The sequence below is a fragment of the Leopardus geoffroyi genome, chromosome B4 (genome assembly GCF_018350155.1).
Source record: "Leopardus geoffroyi isolate Oge1 chromosome B4, O.geoffroyi_Oge1_pat1.0, whole genome shotgun sequence".
In the NCBI taxonomy this organism is placed as follows: domain Eukaryota; kingdom Metazoa; phylum Chordata; class Mammalia; order Carnivora; family Felidae; genus Leopardus; species Leopardus geoffroyi.
Window position 1 is genome coordinate 99,798,944 of NC_059341.1, and position 13,410 is coordinate 99,812,353.

Consider the following 13,410-nt stretch of genomic DNA (forward strand, 5'->3'; position numbering starts at 1 on the left):
TTCTCCTTCTCTCTCTGCCCCTCCTCTGCTCACATGGGCACCTATGCATGCTCTCTCTCTCTCTCTCTCGCTCTCTAAACTCTCTCAAAAATAAAAAAAATAAAAACAAAAAACTTTAAAAAAGACAAAACTGAAGTATAAGAGGTTTATTAGTTGATACCTGTAAAACTTGAAGTATCAAAGAATATAGTATGGGAAGGAGGGAAAAAAAGAGTAACTTTATAGTGGAGAAACCTGATAAACCCTCCCTGAGACACAAGGTCGACATCAACAGGGATAAGTCATGTTAATATTATGTATCTTTGATATGATATGATGAAAATGGCATTTTATCTTTGTGATCTTCTCAAAAACATAGAATCCCAGTCAAATCATGAGAAAAATATCAGACAAATCAAATTAAGAGATATTCTATAAAATACTGACCAGTTCACCTAAAAACTTTCAAAACTTTCTTTATTTCATCAAAAATAAGGAAAACCTGAGAAACCATCAGAACCAAGAGGAGTCTAAGTTTAGACGAATGACTGTTAAATGTAATATGGTATTCTGAACAGGATCCTGGAACATAGGGCATTAGGTGAAAACTAAGAAAATCTGAATAAAGTATGTACCTTAGTTAATGAAAATGTATTGATATGCGTTCATTAATTGTGTCAAACATACTTAAGATGTTAATAATAGGGGAAAGTGGGTGTGAGGTCTTTGGGAACTTTGTATGATCTTCATATTTTTTTCTGTAAATCTAAAATTGTTCTAAAACACGGTTTTTAAGAAAATAAAAAATATGATATATGAAAATTACATAAAATTCAAATTGCAGTGTCTATAAATAAAGTTTTATTAGAATACAGAAACACACACAAAGGGCCAGGAGAGCAGGAGTAGATAGGGAAAGACTTCAGACTATAATGCATATCTGACACCTGTGAAACTCAGTCAGAAAGAGGCTCAGACTTCAATGTAACTCAGAAAATCTGAGCCCACAAAGGCAGGGAGCTATGGTACGAAAATCCCCTATGTAAATCTTTTGTGTTAGGAGAAGTATGTGTTGGGCAGTGTGTCAGAATTTTAATCTGAAATTAAATCAGAGGATATGAAATGGAAAATCCCATGCATGTCCCCTCAGGAACACAAAATTTAAGGAGTAAGAGACTGCTTTCCCATAAATGAATGATTTACAGAAAACTCATATTATTGGAATTTGCTTTTTTTTTAATGTATGTTTATTTATTTGAGGGGGGGGAGGGGGAGGGGCAGAGAGAGAGGGAGAAAGAATTCCAAGCAGGCTCCAAGATCAGTGCAGAACCCAACATGGAGCTTGATCTCATGATGGAACAAATCAGTAACAAAGTCTGTTAGGAATCCCAGAGCTCATTGTTGATGAGGAGGGTATGAGTCAGTAGGAGAACCTGCTGCTGCCGCCATGGAGCAAGTGACAGAGGGTTCTTTACGTGGGAACCTTAGAATAGTCAAAGCTGAAAGGCATAGGAGAGTTTAACAACTCAGACCCTGAGGGACACAGTAGGAAATTGTACTTCTGGAAGAAGGCTGGGGAGGGCTACAGGGAAGAACATTGCGCTTTTAGACCTAATGATCTTTGATCCACCTATTTACCACTTTCCCTTTGAAATACAGCCATAGACATTCTCCAGGGTTGAATGCCTTGGTTGAGACTTTGCCTACTCATAACGATCTCCAATAACTTTAAGATCAAAGATTCCAGTAAGAACCTGGGCATTGTCAGAAAAGCATTTGAATAAAAAACAGGCAGCTCATCAAAGTGACCCAATTAAATGGAAATGACACATTCGGAAACCTGTCTGTAAGTAGGGGAAGCCACCTCCCCGGGGCCAAGACTGTCCCCAAAAGATGATTTACTTCTACCACTGAAACTTTTTCCCCACCAGATGAGTTTTTATGTTCAGAAAGAAAAAGAAAGATGGAACTTGATTTGTGGATGGCAATGCTTGACTGAGGGAGGAGATATGTTTCTGAAAGAATGTCAGCTAACAGAAAATTTCTAGTAAAAGAAAAAGAGGTGAGTAATCAGCTAAATGGACAGTTATATACAGTGTGGCTAATACAAACCCTTACTGAGATTGATCGATTGATAGATATGATAGATAATGACTCAGTCAATGACCAGTTGTCTAACCATTTGTTTTGGCAAGTGAGACACATGGATTCAGACTTAAAAATACCATCATTTGGATGCTGGACTTAAAGAAAAGCCATGAGCTTTTTTTCTTAAAATATAGATTACTCACATGTGGTTGAAAAACCCATCAGTCACATGCAAAGGAGAAAAATGCTAGTGACTGAAAAAACAAGATATATTTATTTGTGCAAGCTTTGACAGGTTTAGGTCCCTGAGATGAGTGTACATGAAGTTGTAAACCAAGTTTCAATAGACATTATTTCCAGGACTTGCTCTTGTTTCCTGTCCAGCTTATAATTTACTGAAGACATGTTTACATTTTAGTCCTTAAACAGACCCCCAAGTTACATGGCTTATCACCCGTGGGAATAATAAGTTACAACGAGTTTTTCTGTGCTATTGACAATTTTAGGGGTTTTGACTTTGTGACTGAGGCCTTGTCAAAAACAAGAAAGGCTAAAAGACAAGATTACCCACAAATATAAACCCAAACTTAGATATCAGCCCATCAGGGAATAGCATTTTATAGCACAGACCGTACAAAACACAAAGGAGCAAGAAATTTAATATGAACTGAGCCTCTCAACAATTCATATCAACCACAAAGCAGAGGAATAAACAGAAATTTAAATGGACACTTTAAGTAATTGAAGCTGCCTTGATCTTATAACTAGCATGGTGACCTTTAACAGGTGTTCTTAATTTTATCTGATTGATTTACTAACCCTCCTATTATATCTTCTAGAAGGAGAATAGAAAGCCCTTGCACGTCACAGGACAGGAATTAGACCTCTTGCTCAACCGCCAGACACTGAAAGCTGTAAAGAGGCACCACTAAATCTACACGGAATCAGGAAATGTTACAGGCCACTGCACCCCCTCCCTAATTAACTACGCCCAGTCCCTTTAAAGCCCTCTTGGCTAGGCAGAAACCGTGGAGCTGGCTTTTGGACCAGAGTCTGCCTTCTCCCCAGGTGGCCGGCCTCCTGAATAAAGCACATAGTCCTTTCCAACCAACACGGGCTCTTGGGTACTGAGCAACAGGCAGAACTTGGGTTCCACAACACAATTACTAGACAAAGCAGGTGGGGGGAGAGGGTGCATTGTGATGTAGTATTGAGTAATATCCCAGATTAGAAGATGTGTTTCAATTCATGTTGCAGGGCTATAAAGGTAGATCACCAGGTGAATGGTTTCTAAGAAAGGGAGTTGGCAAGATGGGATAAAGAGGAAGGATGCAGCTCTCTGAATAACTTCTCCAGAGGTAACTTACTTTTCTGGCTCCTACACAAAGCAGAAACTAGCTATCTCCATTGTGTCCCCAGTCTGAAACAGATACCACCTGCCCCTCCTCCTTCTTCTTTGTACTTGGAGTGTGGAAGTGAAGCCATAGATGCAGCAGCAGTCCTGTGACCTTGAAATAAGAAGCATGAGTGGAAAATCCACATGCTAAGGATGATGGAACAGGAAAATAGGAAGAGCTGGAAATAGTCACATCATGTTGCTACTGCACCAGTCCTACACTTCCGACCTTCAGACTTCTTATTATTATTTTAGAAAAATTATATCCCAGCCACCTGGGTGGCTCAGTCGGTTAAGTGGCTGACTCTTGATTTGGGCTCAGGTCATAGTCTGGCAGTTCATGAGTTCAAGCCCCATGTGACTAACAGTGGGGGCCTGCTTGGGATTCTCTCTTTTTCCCTCTTTCTCTCTGCCTCTCCCTGCCTCTCTCTCTCTCTCTCACTCTCTCAAAATAAATAAAGTTAAAAGAAAATCTCTTAAAGTATACCCCGTTGTAGTTAAGTTACTGTGGATGAGTTGTTGTGCAACTATCCTTCTCTTCAAAAACAACCTCAAAACAGTGAAATTCAAAATGCAGCAGAGAGAGGAAACAAAAATTGCCAATATCAGAAATAAAACAAGGGATACAACTAGAGATCCTAGGGGAGAAATTAGAAGGACAATAAATGCAAACAATGAATAACTTTTTGTCAATAGATTCAACAATTTGGTTGGAATGAGCAAATTATTGAGTGAGTCCACCTCAAAACCAACATGAGAATAAAGAACAAATCTAAGTAGCCTCCCATTAAAAACAAAACAAAACAAAAAAACAAGAAAGGTCTGAAATTGTGTGTTGCCTGCAAACTAACAAGCTTGTCAACCAGTTTCAAGGATATTGAAAGAAAATACAGTACTCGTGGGTCAGATACAAAGGTCAATATTTTACTCAACAATGGTTCTGAATTAAAGCTTTTAAAAACATTTTTGTTTCTTAAATTGTATTTATATTTAAGAAATCAAATAGTCCGATAAAACCTGAAATAAAAATATAGTTGCCCCTGGAACCAGAGCTGACAGAACATGCTAAAGATGCTTTAGCAAAGAAACTGCAAAAAGAAAACAACAACAAAAGAAGTTAAGAACTAGAACATTCAAAGGAACCACCAAAACCGCTGTTGAACCCACCATTTCCTTTGGGTTGAACAAGTTCAAAATAATTTTCTTCTCAGAATTGAGAAATTACCTAGGCTAAAAGTCTATAGCTACTTGAATAGTGTAAACATTAATTAAGTCAATGCTATGATTATATTGGTTACATAATCTCTTCGAGCATTTATATCTTGTATTCCTACCTGAAACACTTGGGTTATGTTTAGATACCTAAGAGTTTCTAATGCTCAGGTATGTGACAAGTTTAACTTATGTATGATTAAATCTAGCAGCATTATACAACACAGTGTAAGTACTTCATAAACACCAGCATTAATCTTTTAACATTTATTTTTGTATGTGTATAGATTTAGAAAATATATTTATCCTTTTTGTATTTATAATAATTTTTAAAGTTTAGCCATCACAATTAAGATAAATTGGTTTCGTGGGGCACCTACATGGCTCAGTCTGTTAAGCACCCAACTTCGGCTCAGGTCATGATCTCACAGTCTGTGAGTTCAAGCCCCACATCGGGCTCTGTGTTGACAGCTCAGAGCCTGGAGCCTGCTTTGGATTCTGTGTCTCCCCCTCTCAGCCCCTCCCCTGTTCATGCTTTGTCTGTCTCTGCCTCACAAAAATAAATAAATGTTAAAAAAATTTTTTTAATAAATATTTTTTAAAAAAGATAAACTGGTTTCAGAAAAGGACTGTTTAAGGGAAATATACTTTATTTTTTAATGTTTATTTATTTTGAGAGAGATAGAGAGCAGGGGAGGGGCAGAGAGAAAGAGAGAGAGAGAGAGAGAGAGAGAGAGAGAGAGAATCCCATGTAGGCTCCATGCTGTCAGCACAGAACCCGATGCAGGGCTTGATCCCTTGAACCATGAGATCATGACTTGAGCCATGTCTCAGTTGCTTAACTAAATGAGTCACCCAGGCATCCCTAAAGTAAATATACTTTAAATGAGAACCAAAAATTCTAAATAAAATGTGGCAAAAATTATTTAAATGGAGTTTTATTTTGAAAAATGAAAGTAGTGAAAATTTGGAAATTGAGCTTGTTTTTTTCATATTTAACAAATATTTAACTGAGAACTGCAACTATGGACTAATTTTTAGAAACAAAAGAATAAAATGAGTGTTAATTGATCAGCATAATTTTTCAGGAAAGTTATATGGTACAAAAGAACAGCATATTTCACTTCATATTAGACTTTCAAAGTAGAGAGGATCATTTTAAAAAATAAAGTACAGTAAAACCTTGGTTTGTGAGCATAATTCATTCTGGAAACATGCTTGTAATCAAAAGCACTCGTATGTCAAAGTGAATTTCAAGAACCAATGACTCAGTTGTGATCATGTGACATTCAGTGTCACATACTACTCGTATTGCAAGACATCGCTCGTTTATCAAGTTAAAATTTATTAGAAATGTTTCCTCGTCTTGCAGAACACTTGCAGAACGAGTTAATCACACACATACTGATATATCAGAGGTCTTCAGAGTTCTTCATCAATTTTCTCAAGAATTCTTACAATCTTTTGACATTTAAATTGTTCTCTTTTTACAGACGAATAGTCATTATTTTTTCATTTGTTCTCCTTCAAATGTTAACTAATTTAATCCTAGACAACATTTTATTTGTCAATATCTTTTGAATAAATTCCTGAAGTCCTAAATCTTTTGCAAGAATTGCAATTTCATATTGCAATTGCATCGTATTATAGCATGTTGACAGCATTGCACAATTAACAAGACACTTATAAAGGTGTTGACTCTTCCTGCAAGGATTAGGTGTTAGTGATAATGGAATAGGAATATTTGAATTGGAAATAATTGTGTGTAAATTTATAAACAAGTTTTTGCATATGTTTCATGACTGCTTTAGCTGTCCTTTGCCACCTTGTAATTGTGCTGATTTGAATGTGAATATTTTCACAATGAGGATATGTATATTTTAATTGTTTTACAAGAATATTTTAGGACAGAATCTATAGTATCTTCTAATAATGGAGCAAGGTAGCATTGTCACCAATATCCTTTTAATCCTATTCTCATATTGATAAGAAACTTGAATTTACTATGTAGATTTCAGAATTATAAAAAATGGACGATTCCTGTAAGTACAGGTTTATACAGAGTTCCTGGTTGAAAATATTCCTAGACTCCACTAGGATGGAGTGTTAGTGTGTTAGTCACTATATTCATACTGTATATCATGGAGTATTTAAAACATTATTAATAGAAATATAATGCAAGCCACACATGTTATTTTAAATATTTATGTAGGTATATTTAAAAAAATAAAAAGAATCAGGCAAAATTAATTTTACTAACAGACTTTATTAATCCAAATTATCCAAAATATTATTTCAACATTCAATCAATATTAAGAATATTAAAGAGAGGGGCACCTGGGTGGCTCAGTTGGTTGAGCGTCCGACTTCAGCTCAGGACACGATCTCACAGCTCGTGAGTTCGAGCCCCGTGTCGGGCTCTATGCTGACAGCTCAGAGTCTGGAGCCTGCTTCGGATTCTGTGTCTCCCTCTCTCTCTGCCGCTAACCCACTTGCATTCTGTCTCTGTCTCTCTCAAAAATAAGTAAACATTAAAAAAATTTTTTAATAAAAAAAGAATGTTAAAGAGAAATTTTACATCCTTTGTTTTACATAAAGTCTTTAAACTACAGTATGTATTTTATACTTAGAACACAATTCAGTTTAACCTAGCTACATCTCAAGGGCTCAGTAAGCCCCACGTGACTAATGGCTATGACACTAGACAGCACAAATTTAAAGACTGAGATCTTGCAAGTGCCTCAGCTCTAGAGCACATCCTGTCCAATATCCCACCAGGCTTCTGTTTACTTAATGTGATTTGAAGTGAGGATTCTGAATCAGAGGGCATTCTGATGAAATGTTTGCACCCTCTCCAGATTCACACATTGAAGCCCTAACTCCCAATGTGATGGTATTAAGAGGAGGGGCCTTGAGGAAGTAATTAAGTTTAGATGAGGTCATGAAGGTGGAGCCTCATGATAGGACTAGTGTCTTTATAAGAACAGGAAGAAACCAGAACTCTCTCTCTTGATCTCATTCTCTGCACTATGTGATGACAGAGTGAGAAGGCATTCCTCTGCGGCAAGCCGGAAAGAGGCCCTCACCAGGAACCGAATCAGCCTGCACACAGATGGTTGCTTGTCCCAGTCTCCAGAACTGTGAGAAGTAAAGTTTTGTTGTTTAAAGCACTCAGTCTGTATTTTGTTATAACAGCCTGAGAGGACTAAGGCAGAGGGAGAGACAGTAAGAGGTGATGTAATGCAACCAGTTCGCCTCATAAAGACATGTGTGTAAAGGGAATAAGAGAGCACAGAGGAAAGGAAGGGCAGAAAATGCAGCAGAGAAAAGGCAACATTTGAGTTGAGCCTTAAGGGATGAGTAGCAGTTTGACAAAGAAAGGAGTAAGAAAATGACAGTTGAGTCAAAAGGAACAGAAACACTGAGTCAGAGAGGAACTTGGCATGTGGTGCCTGCTGAGAAGCTTAATGAAGCCAAAGTACAAGAGAGCAGCTCTCCAGGGTGAGTAGGTGGTTTGAGGATTGTGAAAGGTTTGGATAAACCACTGCAAAAAAAAAAAAAAAAAAAAAAAAAAAAAAATAATAATAATAATAATAAAAGTAACTGATTTAAAATCCTGAGGAACAAAAAAAACATTGATGATGCCCAGCAGCACGGGTTTTCTACTTTCTGTAGTTCTACTTAGTAGAAATCAAACCAACACACATTTTTGGTCAAGGATTGGCTGACCAAGCTCACAGGGAGATCCTAAAGTGAGGCTATGGGAGATACTGGTGTGAACATGCTTATGATTCCTGATCATTGGTACCTAGGTTAGACAGAAAAAAGGAACAAACAGGTTAGAGGGTGGGGGAGGTGATGGGTGAGAGAATAAGATGAGAAGCTTCAGGGTCACCAAAAGCACAGAGAGCAGATTTAGTAGCAGGGACTGTGCCAGCGCTTGAGAGGTGGGAGGCAGAAGATTGTAGGAATTTGGAGGTAGGGTATTTCAGTTGGAGTTTGGAAGCAGAGTAGCTCTAGCTGATACATCTATGTGAGTGATGTGTTAAAATCAATGAAGTAGAGTTGGTTAAAGAAGTTTGTGGGCAGCGTGTTAGATATCCAAACAGAGACTACCACTATGGACCACACACAGTCCACATCTTCAAGGATTGTAGGGGGCATCTGAGGATGATGAGGGTAAGAATGGAATTCAATGCAAATGAATGTCGTGTACTTAGAAAATCTTACTGAGGAAAGCTCATGTAGCGATGGTCCAGAAGCAGCAGTAGAAAACTAGGAGAATTTTGGCTCCACCGTCCTAAGATACAGGAAATGAGAGTGAATGAGTGCCTTCAGCCTAAGTACTTTGCCAGAGATAAGATGTCATTAGGACAAAGAGAAGCTATGTGGTGAAAAATAGTGGTTCTCAAACTTTGCCTGTAGCCTAGAAACACCAGGGAGAGATGATTAAAAGCACAGGAGAATTGTCGTGGTGCGGGCCACCTTATGCACAAGGTGTATGAGTCATTGGTACAAAGAAGAGAAATAACCCTTAGTTTAATTCACTTCTTTCATTTACTCACTGTGAGCTTGAGCAAGTTACTTAACACTGAGGCTCAATTTCCTCATCAAAAATTTAGCTGTACGAGACATACTTTCCAGGATCACAATGAGGTAAACATTAACTCAGAACATGGTAGACCATGATATGCCACGCCATGAAAAGTACAAGACCATGGATCTCTGTCTTGTGAAGGGACCATAGTGACCTAGCGGAAGATAGCCATCTTCTTTGTGTAAGTGAAATGGTCCAGGATATGACTATCAGGCTTCTCAGGCTTGGACAAGATAAAAGCCAAAGGGCAGAATGTGCAGGCATGTTGCTATGGTAACTTCATACCAGCTCTCTCAGCCTCTCCTCCTGAGAGCTGGTCTTCCTGCACACAATTTGCAGTTTGTGCAAAGATCTTTGTTGGTTTCCGGAGAGGCTGGTAATATAACTGCTGTAGCCTGTGAAGCACTCTCTGATGGAGTCCCTGCAGAGAGGCCCTGAAGCCACTTGATGATATGCACAGTGACAACTTCCTTTTTGCTTTATTCAAATCAGAACAGCATCACTCCATAGAGAAGCAGAAAAGGTAGACCCAGGCAGATTTTTATGCTGAAACTCAGGTCATATTTGGACTCTTACTGAACTAAGAAATGCAGAGAATATGAACCTTCAGAAATGTTTTTCTCGGAAATATGCCCATGCTAAGGAAAGTTTTTAGAAATATGTATAGAAATACAAGTTTAGCAATGCTTAAGAGTTTAGAAATGCATGTTACTAATTCTCATGGTAACACCTTTGAATTCATATTTTTAAAATGACTACTCTGTTTAAGTTTGAGCAGAATTGATTCCAGTGCTTGTAAATTTGGTTTGGATGTTGTCTCTCTCGTTACACCAAAGGCAAAATTTAGAAGTTCCACTGTGACTTCCTTTGGAAAAAACTGTTCCTTGAGGTTTGTGTGGCTAAAGCTGAAGTTAGGAAGTGATAAACTAACACCTAAAGTACAAAAGGATAGAGAACAGGAAGTACTTAAGTTACATACATTAACAAGACACTCTTCTTGATGAGACTTAGTTAGACTTCTCTAAGCTGTCCTCTTGACTAGACCTCAACCTTACCCCTACCCCCTATCCTTGCCAGACCAGCATAACCCAGTTTTATAAACAGTCCTGTCAGTTGAGAGTGTTGGGGAGCAAGAATTCTGTCCCCTTCAAGGTCTTTCTAGCTTACTAAGAATCAGGGGTACCTGGGTGGTTCAGTTGGTTAAGCATCTGACTCTTGGTTTCAGCTCAGGTCATGATCTCATGGTCCATGGGTTCAAGCCCTGTGTCTTGGGATTCTCTCTCTCTCCCTCCCTCTCTGCCCCTCCCCTGTTCACTCTCTATCTCTCTCTCTCAAAACAAATTGAAATTTTAAAAAGGAATCTAAGAGATTCTCTGAGACAGACTAACAGGAGAAAATCAAATTTAATAATGTATGTGAAGCGAATCCACATAGACACGGAAATTCCAAAGGCAGTCAGGCAAAATGAGGTATTTATGTCACCTTGAACTAAGGAGAAGGGGGGAGGAGGTCCTAGACCTCCTCTAGGACCTCAGAGGAAAGGAATGCACTTCACAAGGTGATAAGAAGAAGGAGGACTTGGGTGTAAATTTTAAAAATAATAAGTAAATAAGTAAATAAATAAATAAGAATTTTAAAAAGTTAAAATAAATAAACTAAATAATTCCCACCACCTACCACCCCCCCCCAAAAAAAAAGAAGAAGGAAGAGGAGGAAGAAATGTTTGGTAATTAGATGTTTGCCCTTCCACACAGATGGTTCACTCAAGTACAAATTATCTCTGCTAATAAACCTCTATTCTGGAAAAGACCCCCATTTTAGATGCTTCTATTTTGTTAAGGGAGGGGCAAATGGTCTTGATTGCTTGCAGGTCAAAATAATCTTTATAACGAAGTGGGCTTCCCTTGGCCCCGGCAAGAGAAAATCTCCCTCACCCTTGATATATGATTACCCTCAATATCTAATCAAATTTCTCACCCCTCACCCTTGATATCTGATAAGTCTGGCCTGCTCTTTATAATTTTTCATCCACTAACGCCTCCCCTACATCCAACTCTGCTTCCTGTCTGTAAATCCCCAGCTGCCTTTATTGTTTTCAGAACTGACCCCAGTTCTATACTGGGGCCTCTTTTCCCCTTTTGCAATAGTTTCTGAATAAAATCTACCTTTACTGCTTTAACTAGTGTCTAGCTCTGGTTCTTTCAGACAATGTGCTCAGCCAGGTTCATATATATACATTGTTCCAATGTCTAGGGTAATATATGATCTCAGTGCCCACATGATGGTGTCAGAAGTATAAATTAATACAAGTTCTAAGAGGGTAATTGGACACTCCATATTTGAAATCTTAAAAACACTCATACCTCATTATCCAGTAATTCTATTTCTAGGAATCAATCCTAATAAATTTGGAATAGGCCTTATGTATAAATATAATCATGGCAGTGTTATTTATAATAAAGAAAAAATGAAAACAATCTAAATATCCAGCAATAAAAGTACAATGCATTCATTTGAGAAAACACTGTACAGTCCTCAAAATGTTTATGAAGAATTACAACAGCCAAAAATATACTTATGAAATGAAAGTAAGTAGACAAAAATAAGCAAGATACGAAGTTGCATAAAACTATGCCTTCATTTAACAAATAAGTCTCTGAATGTATATAATTTAATATATATATATATATATATATATATATATATATATATATATATATGTATAGTAAAACCCTGGATTGCAAGTAACTTGTTCTGCAAGTATTCTGCAAGACAGGCAAACATTTCTAATAAATTTTAACTTGTTAAATGAATGATACCTTGCAATATGAGTAGTAAGTGACGCCAAATGTCAAATGATCACAATTGAGTCAATGGTTCTTCTCTCTCCATCTCCCTCCCTCTCTCTCTCTTTCTCTCTCTCTCACTGCAGGATTGTGGGTGATTGCCTCCCATGCTCGGATGCTTGGTCTCAGGCCACAGTGTTTGGCAGAAATCAGTGATTTTTCAGAACATTGGCAAGTGCCCACAACTGGCATTAGTGTATTTTTTGTCACTTCAAAGCACAAGAGTAAGCTTTTCCATACAAGAGTAAGCTTAGGAATGCTTTGCTTCATTCTAGGTCAGGCTGCCTGCAGATATAGACCCTTTCCTCTGTTGCCTTATTGCCAGTTACACTAAAAACAGTATATGACAAGAGTTTATTAATACTGTACTGTGCCAACATCCATGCAAGTGTATACGATGGCTTCCATGCAGGAAAAGATGCCATTGAGCCAATAGATAACAGTGATTCCATTAGTGATCATGAAAGTCATCCTACACAATAAACCCCCTCTCTCTGTTCTCCCTCACACCAGTCACAAAGGTTTTCAAAGGTAAGTGCAGGTTAACTTATTTTTCTATATATTTTGTATTTTCTTCATTATTTTATATTATATTATGTATTGTAATCATTTTTATATGAATATTTTTGGATTGCAGAATGAACCATCTGCATTTCCATTATTTCTTATGGGGAAATTCGCTTTGATATATGAGTGCTTTGGATTACAAACATGTTTCCAGAATGAATTATGTTCGCAAACCAAGGTTTTACTGTATTTGAAAAACATACATATGTATATGAAACATTGAAGGTACCCCAAAATGTTAAAAAAAAGGGAATCTTCTGTGAGGTTTTTTTTTTCTCCTCAAAAAGTCAAGATTCTTAGTTGCAAACAAAAGAAGTCATTCTGACAAAGTTAAGCAGCAAAGGCACTTATAAGAAATTGACAGGGTGATTGAGGGCACTGAAAACACAGTCTGCAGGCAAAACTTCTCAGAGCAATGCCTAGGTCTGGCTGATAAGAAAACCATCACCACTGTTGCTGTCAAGTAACAAATGCCACCAGCAGGACACAACTGTTGGCTGTCAGAAATTCTAGAAAGCTACCACCTTTTAAACCGCAACCCCCAGAAGCTGTAAATGTCTGTTGCTAATCACCCAGCAAAAAACAAACAAACAAAGGAAACAAGGTGGAGGCTATTTCTTCAAGTTGCTCAACTCCAAATCAAAGTCATGGAGGGTTTTGACATAACTGACTTAGATTATGAAGGGATACTTCTGACTGCTGGCAGGAAAGTATAATGTAGGGGC

General features: G+C 37.8%; 1 long non-coding RNA gene across 1 annotated transcript; it reads left to right on the forward strand.

The window, feature by feature from the left end:
• The first annotated feature begins 1,078 nt into the window (after positions 1 to 1,078).
• LOC123590527 lies at positions 1,079 to 3,783 on the forward strand. The gene is made up of 3 exons (XR_006708825.1): positions 1,079 to 1,825; positions 1,911 to 2,041; positions 2,907 to 3,783. It is a non-coding gene; the product is annotated as an uncharacterized LOC123590527 (long non-coding RNA).
• The last annotated feature ends 9,627 nt before the right edge of the window (positions 3,784 to 13,410 follow it).